The 16,931-nt window shown below is 36.6% G+C and overlaps 1 protein-coding gene across 1 annotated transcript in view; it reads left to right on the top strand.

Moving 5' to 3' along the window:
* Nucleotides 1–16,931, top strand: part of MME (membrane metalloendopeptidase) — a 1,194,620-nt gene that overhangs the window by 1,087,342 nt on the left and 90,347 nt on the right. The window lies entirely within an intron of this gene.

Genomic DNA, 16,931 nt, shown 5'->3' with positions numbered 1-16,931 from the left:
CAGTACATAGTATGTATTTTGCTCAGAAAGGCGAATGTGGAATACAAATTATTCTGTGTGCACTAATGATACAGGTTGCTTAAGAAATACCAGGATACACTATTAAACTATTTTGTTATTATATCTGGAAAGGCATATGGTTCATGACATTGTTTGTAATTGTATTCTTGTGCTTTTTCACTGTTTAAATTTGATTGCGCCATCCGAGATTCCATTTTGTTTTTGCAATAGTGATTCATAGGTTGGCACTAGGTTATCGGCCCTAGAGCCTATACAAGCCTAGCCATAACAATTCCCTGGCTATTTCTTCCTACACTATTTACTTCCTGGACCCCTGTCTAGCAGGGTGACTGACGTGATCCCTGGGGTGAATTTCCTTTCTCCCATCCAATCGTCAAGGTTCCTTTTGAAGAGGGCCAAAGAGGTGCTCTGCTTGACATGTATGGGCAGTCTATTCCAGAGTCTGGGAGTCTCTGGGTCAGGAACCTATCTTTCCAGCAATTTTTGTTTATTGTGATGACAAGGTTTAGATCCCTGGAGCGTGTGGCTCTGAGGGATTGGGATTTCTCTAAGTGGCGCATGTCCAACAGCCCTGAGTTTGACATGGCCTTGTATGTTAAGCAGAGATCGCCTCTGAGTAGATGATATGCGATCGAGTATAGCTGGAGTTTTTTAAGGTGGTCAGCATTGGGCATCTGCTTTCGGCCTGTGATTCTTTTAGTGAGGTATTTCTGTGGCCTTTCCAGTTGTTGCAGGTGTCTTGAGAGATACATACCAAATGGGGCATTGTATTCTATAATGGGTCTAATGAGGGATGAGTACAGTGGGACAATGACCTCCTTTTTTCCGTATGAAAAGCCCTTAGTGACAAGGTGTGCCACATAGAAGGATTTCCTGACTGTTGTGGCGATGTGGTTATCGAAGGTGAGAGCACTGTCCACCTCTGTCCCTAAGTCTCTTATCACACTTTCGGTGTTTAGTGTACTGCCACCTATGTGGTAATTTATGTGTACATGTTTTTTCCCAAAGGGAATAACTATACATTTCTTGGCCCATGGCTCTGGCACCAAGCATTTGTTTCTGTAAGGCCCTTTTGTAGAGTATCCACATCATTTGGAGATTCAATAATGGCTCCCAGTTTGCAGTCATCTGCAAACTTTGTTAGCCAGAGTCCCTTAGTATTGGCCTGTACTTCAAAGAAGTAGATGCCAAACAAGAGTGGTCCCAGGACTGAACCCTGGGATACTCCACTTGTCACTCACTGGAGCTGGATTTGGAGTCAGCTACTTTTACAGTGTGGGTTTTGTCAGTAAGCCAGTTGGCAACCCATCGAGTGATGTAGGGATTAATGCCCAGCTTTGTAAGTTTATCTATGATTCCAGAGTGGGGGATGGTGTCAAAGGCCTTGGCAAGGTCCAGATAGGCTGTGCAGACCGCCTTACTCTCGTCCACAGCTCTGGAGACTGATTTGAAGAAGTCAATCAGGTTCAGGAGACAAGATCTTCCCTTCACGAACCCAAATTGGGTGGTGTCAAGTGTTTGAAGGTTGCCAATGTCTTTGTTTATAAGTTCCATGATAATATGTTCCATGGCCTTGCAGACCAGGTTCATCAGACTGATGGGGCGGTAGTTCCCGAGATCCAAGGTGGATCCCCCCTTGTGGAGTGGGATAACTGTAGCTGCGTGCCACTCAGTGGGCATGAAGCCTGAGGTGAGGCTATGATTAAACATGACACTTAGGTGAGGTGCCAGTTCATTTTGTAGTTCATGTAGTACACAACCCGGGATGTCATCTGGTCCCATGGATGCTGTATTCTTAGCTTTGGAGAGTGCGTTTTTTACCTGTGTGGTCGCCATTACCGGAATTTGGCAATCTTCTGGTATTGAGATGGGCCATTTAGGGGGTGAGAGGGGGGGGTGAAGTTGGCACTGAATTAATCTGCCAGGATATTGGCAAAATCCTTGGGATCAATATATTTAATGCCATTCTGTTGTAGCTCAGAACAGATTCAGGACAGTATATAGCATGCATTTCGCTCAGAAGGTGGATGTATGAAAAAAGTTGTTCTATATGCATTAATTAGATGTCACAGGTTACTTATAGAATACTAAGATATATTCCCTAGTCCAGGGTTTTTTTGATATATTTTTATGCAAGGATGGACCCCTTATGAGTAACATATACAATATAGCTGTGTTCCAGTCGGCCATACTGTATTCGTATATGATTGCTTCGCATCCCTAATCCAAGTATTAAACCCAAAAATATACCCTTTTACAGTTGAGTATCCATCTCTAGTACCATTTCTCATGTTTTTTATATACTTTACACATGACTGGTTGGACTGGGTATTGCCTAATTATATTTGTACATTGAACGGCAACCATGTATTCTTTTTGACCCATTGCTCAGGTGAATAGGGATTGAGGACTTAGCACTGCAAATGAACTATATTTAGGTTTACTACGTGATTTTGCAGGGGCTAATATTGTCCTCAAATTATACAAGAATATATGTTTATTTGGTTTGATATCTTCATCATGGGCAATAGCACTGCCAAAACTATAAGTGGAATACTACTGTTATATGCAAGGGCTACTATGGTCCACAGCTTTTTTCAGCCCAGGCCATCTATGGGTATAAAGTGTTTAACTCTGGGTTCAGCAGAGGCTAATCTTGTCCTTTGTTCTTTGGTTATAAGCAGCAAATATTGTTTTTTTGTTAACATTTCTTACTCTAGACTGGGGACTTAGCACTGCTAGAAAGAGTTTTTAGTGGTTGATACTGTTGTACAAGTGCTTATTACATCCTATACATAATATTCATGTGCTAGTCATTGGGATTGCCACTCGCTCTTTATATATCTCTCCAATTTGATTTTTTAGGGCAGTACCACACTCCAACTATAGTTTACTAATAAGGTTTTTGGATTTTTATGGGAGATTGACCAAGAGATGGATCTCACCAATTTACTAAAGGGTTTATCATCGGATAGGGATGACAGCAATTTTTGGACTAAACAGTAACATACAGAATGGATCTGAGGGTATCACCCAAACAAATGTGTGAAGTGGCATTTCATAAATTAGTAAAAATATGAGGGCCCTGAAAGCCAATGTATGGCATGCCAAATTATTCAAGGCATATATTACCAAAGACATTTCCCCCAGAGGTTTGAGGGTACGAACTCAAACCTTGGTTCCTGATGCTGACACTACCCTTCTGGAACAATGAGCTGAGGTGCAACATAAAGCATCCATGAAATTTGATAAAACAGCATCATATTATGACAGGACCATAGATAAAAAACATCTGATATCACACGTATGTGTATTGACATTGCCAGATAATGAGGGTCAAGAGGGCTACAATAACTGTTTGAGGAAATTGAGTCAGGATCTTTTGTCATTAGGGCAGCAGCTAAAAGAAAAAAAAGAAAAAAAATTTCATAGAGATGTAACAGATTATGAGGGTGGACATCCCTACTCCACCAACAAACAAGTTAGATTTCAACCTATGAATAGGAAGGCTGTCAAAAGAAAGAGACCACACACTATACTGAAAATATCAACCTTATCCAGTTGTGAGGATTCAGATGAGGAATCTTCCTCTGGTTTAGAGTCCTCTACACAAAATGTCACAGTCTCACCAGTGTCAAAGAAAAGCAATATGCCTACCCCTTTAGGGGTAAACGGAAGCGGGGGGGCTGGAATCATAGGGGTAGACAGTATGGAGGAGTTGCTCAAACTGATTGTACAGAAGTAGAATAAAATAATGCACTCAATATCTCCTCTGTTGAATTGTCTCCTTCTCATGTTAAACTACTCAATAAAGGATTACATTTTATACCTGTTTTTTATGTGCCTGAAGACACCTTTGCGTAAGATATATCATCTTTTTGTAGATGCCATAACCTGAAACTCTTTTTTCCATACAGCATCTGAATTAGAACAACAACATGGATTTAAATATCACAAATCCAACTTTATTCCACCCATACATCCCACCGTACTCCTGTTTCAAAACTTCAATTCTCAAAGATCTACATTTTAACTACAGCGATAATCGGGCAAAATCCAACAATCTATTGAAACATGAGATGGACATGATTCGAGAATTGGGTACTAATCATGAACTAGTGATACTGCCAGCAGACAAAGGTGGGGCCATAGTGGTACAGGACTGGGCACAATACCATATGGAAGCAATGCGGCAATTGTCTGATAAACGCTACTATTCCCATATGGTTTGTGACCCTACTACCGATTTCAAGAAACAAATAGATTGCTTCTTGAATTCCACTAAGGAAGAGGGCATCATAACGGACAACACTTGCACCACCTAACACTTTGGGACCCTACCAGTCAGTATATATATTTTTTACCAAAAATTCATAAGAGCTTACAAAATCCACCAGGTAGGCCAGTTGTCTCTGGCAGAGGCTCAGTTACTGAACCCTTATCCCAGTTCCTAACTTTACATCTAAAACCCTTGCTCAAATGGGTCAGAGCAAGGATTCAAGATATTACTCAGTTCCTTAGGATCATTTCCGACATGCAGTTGGAAGCAGGCTGGCTTATGTGTACTTTGGATGTTTCTGCATTATATACAAATATCCCCCATTGGGCAGGCTTGGAGGCTCTGGAATATTGGCTATTTAGGTCTCAATTATACCGGGCTTTAGCACATTCTTACTCTGTTCAGCAGAGCATGCCTTGACCAAAAATGTTTTTTATTTTCAGAATTGTTATTTACATGTCAAAGGAACTGCCGTAGGAGCCTCCTTTGCCCCCGTATATGCTGATCTCTTCATGGCTTATATTGAGGAACAACTAATTTATGATAGGGCCCATAATATCTACATGGATGAGATTGATATCTGGAGGAGATATTTGAATGATTGCTGGTTAGTATAGAGGTCTGATAGTGCTGATCTCCAGGAGTTTGTTGAATACTTGAATGATAAATGGGAGATTGAGTTTACAGTCACCTTTGATACCAACACAATCACTTTCTTGGATGTACTTACAACCCGGAATGGTGATCACACATTAACAACTGAAGTTTACAGTAACCACCCCCAATTCAACTCCTTACTCCATGCTACCAGCTTTCATCCTCCCCATATATGCAGAAACATTCCAAAGACAGTTGTTGCGTATCAAAAGAATATGTTCAGATGCAGCTATTCATCATTCATATGAGGACGATCTAGTTATGTGAGTCAGGCAGAGAGGTTACAGAAGAGTTGATATATACCAGGCTAAACACTGGGCATCTAATCAAAACAGGTCTGGCACTGGAACATTCTCTTAGCAGACACCAGGTTAAGTGAAATTGTAGATGATACATGCCAATTCTCCTTGAGAAGAGGCAAAAATTTGGCTCATACAAGTCATTACAAACATGCACATACATCTGATACGAATTCAACACAGACAACATTAGAGGGCAGGGTTCTACAAGGTTGTTTTCCATATAGTCACTGCACTCATTGTAAAAGGATGCTGAAGAACAGGGAATTTACCAGCAAGAATACCGCACAAATGTTCAATATTACATTCTTTGCCAACTGCCAGTCAGATTGGCTCATTTACGTGGCCACCTGCAGTTGCTCTGCCTTTTATGTTGGACAGACCTCAAGACCAGTTAAATTTAGAATCTTGGAACACATAAGTGATATCAGGATCAGGAAACCAACAAATGCCCTATACAAACATACTGAGAAACATCCTAATGCAGTTTTCAATTTTACCATCATGTCGGCCTTATCAGGTAGACCTCTCTCTCTCTCTCTCTATATATATATATATATATATATATATGTGTGTGTGTATATATATAAAATTAATTAATACACAATATACAATACCAGGAATTTTTGTTTTCCTAAAGGTAACAGAAACAATAAATCAGGATGGCACCAATTGCTAAATAATGAGAAAAAATGGGTCATTAAACTGGGTGCTTTATTTTCACCAGGACTTAATGAATATTTTGAATGTGTAATTGTTTCAGTTAGCCTCTAGGTGTGACATACTATAAAAGGAGAATGGATGTAACCAGAATTTACTACACTGATGAAGGCTTAAAAAATCTGTAGCCAAAACCGGTCTGTTTTGTTCTCCTAATTCTATATTATTAAATGTATATGTCACTGTTTGCTGGCTCTGCATTTTGGTTTTTGAAAGTGATCTGAAGTCATAAACTAGAAGGCTAAAGTTGGCCATATGGTTCAAAACTACTTGAATTATTGAGCATAAGTTTGTGTTCCAGTGTATTTACACCCCCCCCCCAACTTGAATTCAGAAATTCAGTTGTATGAAAGAATGTGAGAAAGGGATTTTAGAAGTGTGTGGTCTTCTAATAATGGACAGTTCATTACAGTTTGAGTAAGGAAGAAATGAAATTATTGACACAAGGGTGTATTGACAAATCAGTAAGGGTTTTGAAACCCAATCAAGGTGGGGGCTTAGTTGTTTGGAACTCATTTGTTTATACCAATAAAATGGATTATTAAATAACAATGATACCTATCAAGAAGTGTATCTTAATAAGGTCAACATCTCTTATGGCAACATTGACCAATATTTGTGTGTGTTTGGATGAGTTAATTAATTGATTTATATATATATATATATATATATATATATATATATATATATATATCTATGGATCTACCTGAGAAAGCCAAAAGCTGAGACCACCTCCAACAAAATACCCGACACCAAAACACTGACAATGCAGAAATCCGACAATTCACAATCCTGACAAACCATAACACTGACAAAACACAACACCAGCATATAAAGACATCTGCAGTCACTCTGGAATCAAAACACAACTAACTAAAAAAAAAAAAAAAAAAAGTAAATTAACTTAGTTTCACGAAGCTTACAGGGGGGGCTACACCCCCTGCACCCCCCGTAACTTTAATATACCAACTCTGAGATCCCACTACAGTGCAGAAATGCTTGTCTTGCTTGTTGGTGTTTTGCGGGTCGGGGTTTCCAGTTGTCGGCTATTTCAACTGTTGGCCTTTTGGTGATGATCATCTCGTTGTCGGTCTTCTGGGTTGTTGGCCTTATCAGGTAGACATATATATATATATATATGTATATATATATATATATATATATATATATGTATATATAAAATTAATTAATACACAATATACAATACCAGGAATTTTTGTTTTCCGAAAATACATAAAGATTTAAATGATCCCCCCCACCACTGACACCAATAGATAATTCTAAAACCTACCCATTGGCTAAGTATGTTGATGATGTTGATCTTGCTTGTCGGTGTTTTGCGTGTCGGGGTTTCCAGTTGTCGGCTATTTCAACTGTCGGCCTTTTGGTGATGTTCATCTCATTGTTGGTCTTCTGGGTTGTCGGCCTTATCAGGTAGACCCATATATATATATGTATATATATATATATATATATATATATATATATATATATAAAATTAATTAATACACAATATACAATACCAGGAATTTTTGTTTTCCTAAAATACATAATGATTTAAATGACAGCCCCCCCCCCACCGCTGACACCAATAGATAATTCTAAAACCTACCCATTGGCTAAGTATGTTGATTTTATATTGAAAGAATACTCTGTGATAATATGTGTGTGTTAAAGGATTCATGGGACTTTCTCACTCGAATAGTTCCATCCTTATATGAAGATCTGATTTTTGTAACAGTGGATGTTAAAGGTCTTTTTACAGTAATTCTCCATGACACAGGGGGTGTAGTGAGTACGTGAATATTTAAATAAGCACACTATATTTGAGAATAATGTGATTAATAAAGTCGCCATGTTATTAGCATTACTGTTACATAATAATTACATCTATCTTGAAGGGTCATTATGCCACCAAAAAACTGGGGTAGCTCTGGGTGCTATCTGTGCCCCCATTTATGCCAATATAGTTATATTGGGAGAAGACATTTATTCTTCAATCAGAATTTAAGGAAAATTTGAATTTTTACAGCAGCTTTTTGGATGATATATGTATTTTTTTGAACAGGAGGTATAGAAAGATTAGAACAATTTATGAACAGTTTAAGGTTTACCTTTTCTCAGTCTGGCACAACAGTTGCATTTTTGGATCTTACTTTATCGAAGGATGTGAATTGAAATGTTTCACTTCTAGCATTTATGGGGAAGCTCCATATTTCAATCTCCCATCCCTTTCATCAGAAAAAAAGCTCTATAGTAAAGGGACAAATGGTAAGAGCAGTGAGAATGGCATCTAATAATATGCTTCTGGTCAGAATTAACAAGTTAAAAATGTTATCTACACGTTACCCCTATGCTTTAATTCAGCAAATAGCTAATGAAGTCCGTATAAAATTGGATGAAGGGATTTATGTACCTCGATTAGGTCAAAAAATATAAATATTAGTGCCATGAAAAAAGATAATGTTTGCAAAACCTCGGTCACAACCTATAATGCACATGCAAAAGATGTGAGGAGGATTGTAACTGATAATTCCAACATTATTCAGGCTGATGATGAAATGGGTACCATTGTGGAGTCCAACCCAAAATTATTTTTTGGAGGGATAGATATTTTAAGAACATGTTGGAAAGTGGTATAAGTGATGTGGGTTACACCATGGTAGACAAAGAGGTCACTTTTAAATGTGGTATATGTGCTCAATGTAAACATATTTTAGAGGGTGATATATGATTAGGGTAAATGAAAAAGAATGGATTAATCAGAAAACGTATTATAATTGTACCTCAAAAGGGGTGGTTTGCATAGTAGTATTCTGAATGTGCCCTGGATACTATATACTGGTAAAACAGAAATAATGTTAAAATAACACATTTATGAACATTCATGTAATTTCTTGGAATAGTAAGAGAAGTACATTAGTAAACATGCAGGAATGTTCTGGTCAAAATTTTTAATTTTTGATACTTGATGGTATTTATGCCGATGTTAGAGGTGGTCCATGGAAACTTAAACTGGAAGTTTTAGAGTTAAAATGGCAGCTGGTAATGTATGCTGATAAATATCCAGGGTTGAATGAAACTGTTTCTATTAAAAATGTGCTGAGGTTACAGCAATTAAAATTAAAATGTTATTTTGTATGTAATGAATTAATTACATATATTAATGTGTTTTATGCATTTGTATTTTATATATACTGTGGTTTTAAGATGTGATAATTAAGGAATGATGTCATCAATTAGTAAAGGTTATTTAAATGAATTGACTTGGAAGAACAATGAAGTCCTTGTACAATGCTTGATGAAAGTGCTTAAGCAGTGTGTACTCTGTTTTTAATAAACATGTTCTTAGTCCATTTGGAGAAACTGGTTTTATTTGGTTAATACATAATTTCCTATCATTCTGACTTGTATTATATTCTTTTATCATTACCAACAAGAATTCATGTCCATTTGTATCAAATGCCTTAGGGTCTGCTATCGTGATTTTCGCTTCTTTTCTATTCTGAATATTAACCATGGTTTCTCTAACTATCACTAATTCTTGACAACCCTTCCCCTTTATATACCATAAATTCCATAATATTTTCCATTTTAGTTTCAAATCTCTCTTTTGTATTATTTTTAGAAAGATCTTATAATCATTACTGTTCAATACTATCCATCTCCAATTTAATTGTCTTCCTTCTTCCTCCTTCTATATGAATTAAGTATTCTACTACATAATTCTTTAAGCATAAAATCTTAATTTAACCATCCATTACAAATTAAAAAAAAAATATTTGTTTTTCCAATCCCTTAAATTTGTATATATTTTATACATTATTCCATCTGGTTCTGCAGCTGAATCTATATTTACTTGTCTTAATACTTTTCAAGTTCTATCAAGTGCATTTAAAATATATATCCCTTTCCAACTATTTATTCTCTTTTGCTTTTAACTTTTCCTTTCCATATTTTTTCACTTCCTTCTTTTTTTCTTTAAACATTTCTTGTGCAAATTGTACTACACTATACATAATATTTCCTGAGTTTTCTATTTCTCCTTTTACATTTTTTCTGTCATTACACTACCATCTTCCTTTACTAATCTGCTTAAGTAACTCAATACTACTACTCTTTTTCCTTGCAAAAAATGCCTTTTTCTTGATTTTTTTTTTCATTTTTTTCTTGTAAAAATATCTTTGTGTAGCAATGTTTTTGAAATGTTCTTGATTTCTTCATATATATTTCTTTCCTTTTGTCAAAGTACTTTCTGTCAATATGTCTTAAATTTGTCTTCACTACAGAAAGAGGAAGGGAACTTCCCGATGCCCTGGCCACATTTCCCTTAGTAGTATAAATAGCAGCTTGGGTTTCCACTGAAAAGTTTACTAGATTAAGCTGGTCAACAAAGGATAAAATTATTTTAATGCCTACTACTGTTTTTATTAAAAGACAGACATTTTAATGTCAGCATGTATACTCAGCCCAATTTGTTCTCTTAGATGCTGTACACTAGCACTGGTAATAGATAAATTACAAGTAAAAGGAAATATGCTATTTAAAAACAAAAGTGTATAATGTTTACATTGTCAAGAAAAAACTATGGAACATGTGTTTTTGAAATGCAGAAGAGTAAAAAGAAGGTATAGGGAAAACATGTAAAGATTATTTTCAAAGATATAAAAGAAGTAGATAAAATAAACATGGATATGATTAAATATGGGTATTATAACAATAGAAGTGAATATGTTAAAATAATAATAAGTTATATGGAATGAAAGAATAAATGAAATTATGTTTAATGGTAAATGGATTTTAGCAATGATATTAAGTAAAATCAGATGCTGGTTATGGAAAAGGGAGTTTGGGTCTAATAGGGCTTCAAATATAGTATGGTTGTAAAGGAAATTGAGTATATGTCAGTAGATTTGTATATCTGTGTTTGTACATTTGTAAATCTTTGTAAATATGTAGATGTGTTGTAAGTAGTTCTTTTTGTATATAAGTAAAGGACTCCTACTATTTGTAAGAGATGCCATTTGATCTTTTACATCCACTTCAACTACCCACAACTCAAGCTAGATGGAACATTGGTTTAACATCTCATCTGAAGACTGACACTCTCAAGAGTGCAACACCTCCCTTCTGCTCCACTGCATTGTCAGCAATTCATCTATCTTTAATGGGAAAAGAACCCGCAGCCTTTTACACCAATGATGAGTGTTCTTACCTGTTGCACCACTGCCACTGCCTCAGTTAAGGAGGTACAAATGACTTCTAACAAATCCATTCCTTTGCACAACAGTATCTTTTCCACTGCTCTTTACTCTGTGGTCTAGAAGGGTAACAATTTGTCAGTACTTCTAAAAGAGTTGTCCAAAAGTGTACTAAGTGTTGATTGCAATGTACTGAATTTGTAGCATGCAGGATAGTTTAGCTAGAAACACCCCTGAGATCATATTGAAATAATATAAAATACTATTGTAGTGTTTTGTGTGTTGCACATATGACCTTATCTACATCCATTTTAACAGCACTGTGTCAATGGTCGTGTTTTCTTGTTCATTTGCCTCTTTTGTTGGGAATATGTGCTCAGTACATATAAATGCCTGACATTTACTTAAATATTGTGGATGCAGATATCTAACTATCATGCACAGTGTAAGATGCAATATGACCTAGTTGGATAGTGGTTGTAAAAGTTAAGAAACTACTTAAGGCGACACCCAAGCACAGCAATAAAATAGTTTTATTAAGCACTCTCATCTCTTAATATCAGAGACTTCGTCAAAATAACCAAGTTTAAAACACAAAGAAATTTAAGACATTATTAAGCATACCCCATTCCTAAAGTAAACCAATAAAACAGTAGTTCCTGTTCCCTCACCATGGAAACCATACCCCATGGAAATATACATCATATTACCTGCACACATCTCAGTTTTGTTCCAACCAATGCATTTTTGATAAATCAAGTCCCACACTTTATAAAAATCCCATAGATTTTAGTTTTAAAATACAATTAGTTGATAAATTACCATTTAAACTGGGTGGTTGAGTAACATCTGTGGTGAGCTGCCACCAGGGCCACCCCTGGGATTTTTTGCCGGGTGTTAATTCCAAAAAACAAAACACTATCTCCAGGCAACTCCCTAATATGCTTACCTAATGCATTGTTCATATTCTTTCTTTTTGTACTATACATATGCTCATAAATTCTGTCTCTTAAACTCCTAGACATCTTTCCAATCTAAAAACACAGACGCTGGTGACATTTAGCTACAGTACACTAAGCCTTCATTTTACAATGACATCTGAACTTGGGCTCAACCAACGTATTATTAAATTGGGCCTATCTGTCCTCGCAAATATACTTATGACAAGTTTTAACATTGGCACTTAAATGTTCCCCATCTGTTACCCACTTGGTCATGCATCGATGTGTCAGGGTGTTCAATGAATATCAACAGTGCATTAGGTAAACATATTAGGGAGTTTCCTAGACATAACTTTTTGTTTTTTAGAATTGAAAAATCGGCAAGGAATCCCAGGGCTGGTCCTGGTGACTTATGACTGGAATATTGAGAGCTGTAGTGGCAGCTCACCACAGATGCTACTCAACCTCCCAGTTTAAATGGTAATTTATCAATTAATTGTATTTTAAATCTAAAATCCCTGGATTTTTATAAAACGTGAACTTGATTTACTAAAAATGCATTAGATTAAACAAAATTGAGACACGTGCAGCTAATATGATGTATATTTCCATTGTGTATGGTTTCCATGTAGAGAGAACAGGAAGTACTGTTTTATTGGTTTACCTTGGGAATGAGATGTGCTTAATAATGATGCCTGAGAATGCCTTATTGTGTCCTCAGAAGGTCACAAAATGTCCCTGTGGCAAATATAGCTAAAGCCACACATGCCTCAGTATCCCCTAGGATATGTACTACATGACCCCCACAGGGCTGCAGACAAGGCTGACACATGCCTATGATTTGTTTCCTGGTGTCCCTGCCAACATGGTACTGATCCACTAAGTTGTTGCCCTGGTTGGCATGAAATGTTAAGCAGAGTGGATGACCCTTTGCCTCTGTGGGTGACGTCATACACCATAGGGCTGCAATGAAAGCATCCTGAAGATATTAATTTGCCATGGCTCCTGTACCTCCAGAACAATTGCTAGAGGTACTCTGGCTGAATACAAGTATATGGCCACACTGAAAATATAAAGTGGGTGCAGCATTTCTGCATGAAATTTAAATATATTTCTAAATCTGTTCACTAGCATAATTTTCCTCATTTTCATGCTCAACTCCTCACTATACAGTCATTAGCCTATAGCACAGATAATTGCATTATTTAGCCTAGCTATGTTCTATACCTGGGATTTCTGGACAGCAACACACCCTGTACACCCTGCTGGTTGTCAGGCAAACTTACATAGTACATTGCAGTAAAGTTTTCTGAATCTGGCCCACATGTATTAAAAAAGTAAGCACACATATCTCAGATTAGACAAGCTGTATTGTTAGATTCAAGAAAATATACAACCATAAAATGGGCACTTAGCAAAGCTTTATGTTGTTACAATTCCTGCTTTTACATTAATCGTAGCTGTGGGGTTTTAAAATGGTGATATGAATTAAATAAACACTATTGTGAATGAAATACTTCTCTGGAATTTGTACTTTAATTGTTGCACACCTTCCTTCCCTTTCCTCCCAGATGTAGTTTTCTAACCAAGTACATGTTTGTGTCGTAAGGATATTTGGTTGTCTATTCAAGCATTGTTTCCTTGAAAGCTAATGCTTTCAAATCTGATTCAGATTTGCAGTCAGTGAAAGATTTTGCAGCTTCACTTGAGGTTCTGTAATGCTCAAGTTACCTGTATTAGTTAAGGCTCTGAAGGATGTCAAGTATTGTCCTCTAGCTCTAAACATGGCCTTACTTTTACTCTGCAAAGCAGTGTTGATATCCACTGTCACCTAAATATCAGTACAGTACATCTCATCCCTATTTGCCCGTATGCTCTGAATGTGATATTTCAATTGTACATTTCAAAGTACAATATAATCTCCAGTCTTTGCCTCTTTTTCATATTTTATCTTGTTAGTATCCTGAATGTTGTATGAAGTATAGGCAATCACTTCATATGAGTATTACTGTACATAAAAAATGCACTGTTGCTTATGCTCTATTATTTAGGTTAGAGTTGCATCTAGTTATGGTTAGCCATATAGTCAATGAAAAGGCTGCTATACCTCCACCATTCTTGTCGTGTCATTGAAGCCATAAAGATAACTGCTATCAAAATATGCTGCACATGTTCATTATAGAGATGTGGAATGCACTGTTTAAGTAAAATATGATCTACAAAACATTTACCAAATCTATTTAATCAATTCCTTAGTGACAAAATGATGTCTAATCACAGTGAAAACTCTTTCAGCACCCAGTTCACAAAATGAATGTTACCTAACCAAAGATTAGAGCACTTTGAATGTGGTACATTTAATAAGGGGTGCTTTTAATTGATAAAATATTTCATGTAAATATTTCAGAAAGTCTCACTTTGTCGGAGCTTTTTGAAATCAGGTGAAATGCTTCTGCTGATTTTAGATTAGGTAGCTCCCATTGACATTTAGATACCTATTGAGAGACCTCTTTTTCCTCGGTGGCACTAATACGGAGTAGAATAAATTAGACCTGAACAATGGCAAAACTGCCCAAGTCTCTCTTAAGAATGTCTCTTTATTTACACTTTTTCAAGGTTTATTTCTCCTTGAGAAAAGAATGGTTAATACAAGTAATGGGTATCTAAATTTTATTTTAATATTTCTTTTAGCTTAGGATCGTTTGCATCTACAATGCTGTAGGCGTATTTATTTATTCTCATTCTCTGTATCCTACCACAAGAACAATGTGGGGAGTACCAAGAATAATGACTTTCATGCAATGTAGGACTTACCCAATTGACTGGAAAGCATGGTACAGTGTCCACCATGCCTCTCAGCTGTCCAGATTTTCGTAGACTGTCCAGATTTTTTTTTTGCCTCAATGTTGGTCTGTTCCTCATAAAATGTTTGGCTTTCTGGCAAATCACTGGGATGATCTGAGGAATTAAATTAGTAAATAACATTAATTTGAGTTTCAGACTTTATATCCTTTAGAAAATGCATTTTAATACATACTGTTATTATAGCAACTTTCTAAGTTTGTAAAAGCAATATTTAAAATCTGCGCCTATTTTTGGACATTTGTACCCCCATTATGTCAGTTTGTTCAGATTCTGTGAGCTAAGAGGTAGAGTGGTTTGGTGTCAACTTGCACAAATAGGGTACATGAATCACAGAAATGAAATGATAATATTAGCTTTCATTTGGGATTCAAGTCCAAGACCTCCAGCATACTATGCTTGTGTTGCTTCCACTAGACTAACAAGAATCTCTGGACAGATAGGTGTTGAGTTTTTCCCCTCGTTCATTCAGCTAGGATCCCCTAGAAATTGTGCAACCTTTGGGGAGTTTCAGTTTGGGCTACTAATATCAAACCTTCCCTCACATATTCTTTTATTATGTACTTTTTGTCACTATCTCTATCATTGTTTATTTTCAGTCCTCCTTCATAATTTCCCTGGTTCATTTCCTCATCCTGGGTATTCTGTATTGAAGTCAAAGATGGGACAAGGGTGCCATCATACAGGCAGCCTTGATGGTAGTTTTTGCCTTTGATATTATATCAGAATTGTCCATGTATTTGTATGGCCCTAACCTCACCCTCAGTGACTAGCATTTGCACCTACATCACTGCCAATGCTTTTCATATCTTCTGCTCTGATGTGTGTGTGTGTGTGTGTGTGTGTGTGTGTGTGTGTGTGTGTGTGTGTGTGTGTGTGCGCTCTCACACATACTTGCCCTATAAATGCCATTGGCATTCCCAAGCCAGTAATGGAGAATGACAAGCCAGTGTAATTCAAAGTTTTGGCCTTGGTACCATTAAAACCTCTGCATGCACAGGAACAGGTTGTCCAACTAGGTCCACCATCACCCCCCACCAGGATGGATGAGTGATAGTAAGTCAGTCACTCCCACCTTCTGTTGCTCAGCTTTTCTAATCCCCACAACACTATTCAAATATTGGTCATATGTTTGACTTTATTACTCTGCACCCAAGAGCTGCTCTTGCTACAGGTGTGTGCCAGGACCTAATCATTGGGTGCCACCTTGGCCAAGATGCTAATCATAAACAGGATATCTACACAGTAGTCAGGCCAAAACTTTAGTGCAGCAGAGCTTGTAGTGAGATGTGTTCAGTGTCCTTGCAGCAAATAAAGTGATGGTATCAACTGAGTGAATGGTAGTAAGCCATGTAAATGGAATGGTGCTCACCATAATATAGATTTAAATAGTGGTTGCAAAATAATGATGTGAGATATACAGTGTGCCAGGTTCTAGCAACAATGCCTATTGTAAATATTATACTGGTAAACACCAGTCAAGCACTAATGATACAGGATTCATCCACCACCAGTGCAGCATGTCAAAGATGGCAATGCCTGTGGCAATAACTTTCCATGGGAAAAGGATGAATCCTATAATCCTGCATTGCACAGTGATGAGTTGAGATTTTTAATGTTATGGAAGGGAAGTATTTTTTAAAGGTACTTTTTGACCTTATTTAAATCATTCGGAATTATTACTGATGTCTTTTATGTATTCCAGTATATATACACTACAAAGAGCAGAGCAGTAATCTCCTTCAGATACACTGGACCTTTTGCAGTTTATATTTTTTTCTACCAAGTTTAAAGTAAAAGTTTGCTTGATGTATTCACCTTTATTTACTTTTAAGGGATATGTGTTATAATAAATGTTTTTTTTTTCTTCTTTAAATTTGTTCTGAGAAGTTTGCTGTTGATACTTACCTGCCAGCCTGCAGGCATTGAAAATAAGAACAAAGGCCCTTGA

Source organism: Protopterus annectens, chromosome 4.part1 (genome assembly GCF_019279795.1).
Source record: "Protopterus annectens isolate FY-2018-M chromosome 4.part1, PAN1.0, whole genome shotgun sequence".
Taxonomy (NCBI): Eukaryota; Metazoa; Chordata; order Ceratodontiformes; family Protopteridae; genus Protopterus; species Protopterus annectens.
Note: the sequence above shows the minus strand (reverse complement) of the source record. Positions and strands in the feature narration are given on the sequence as shown.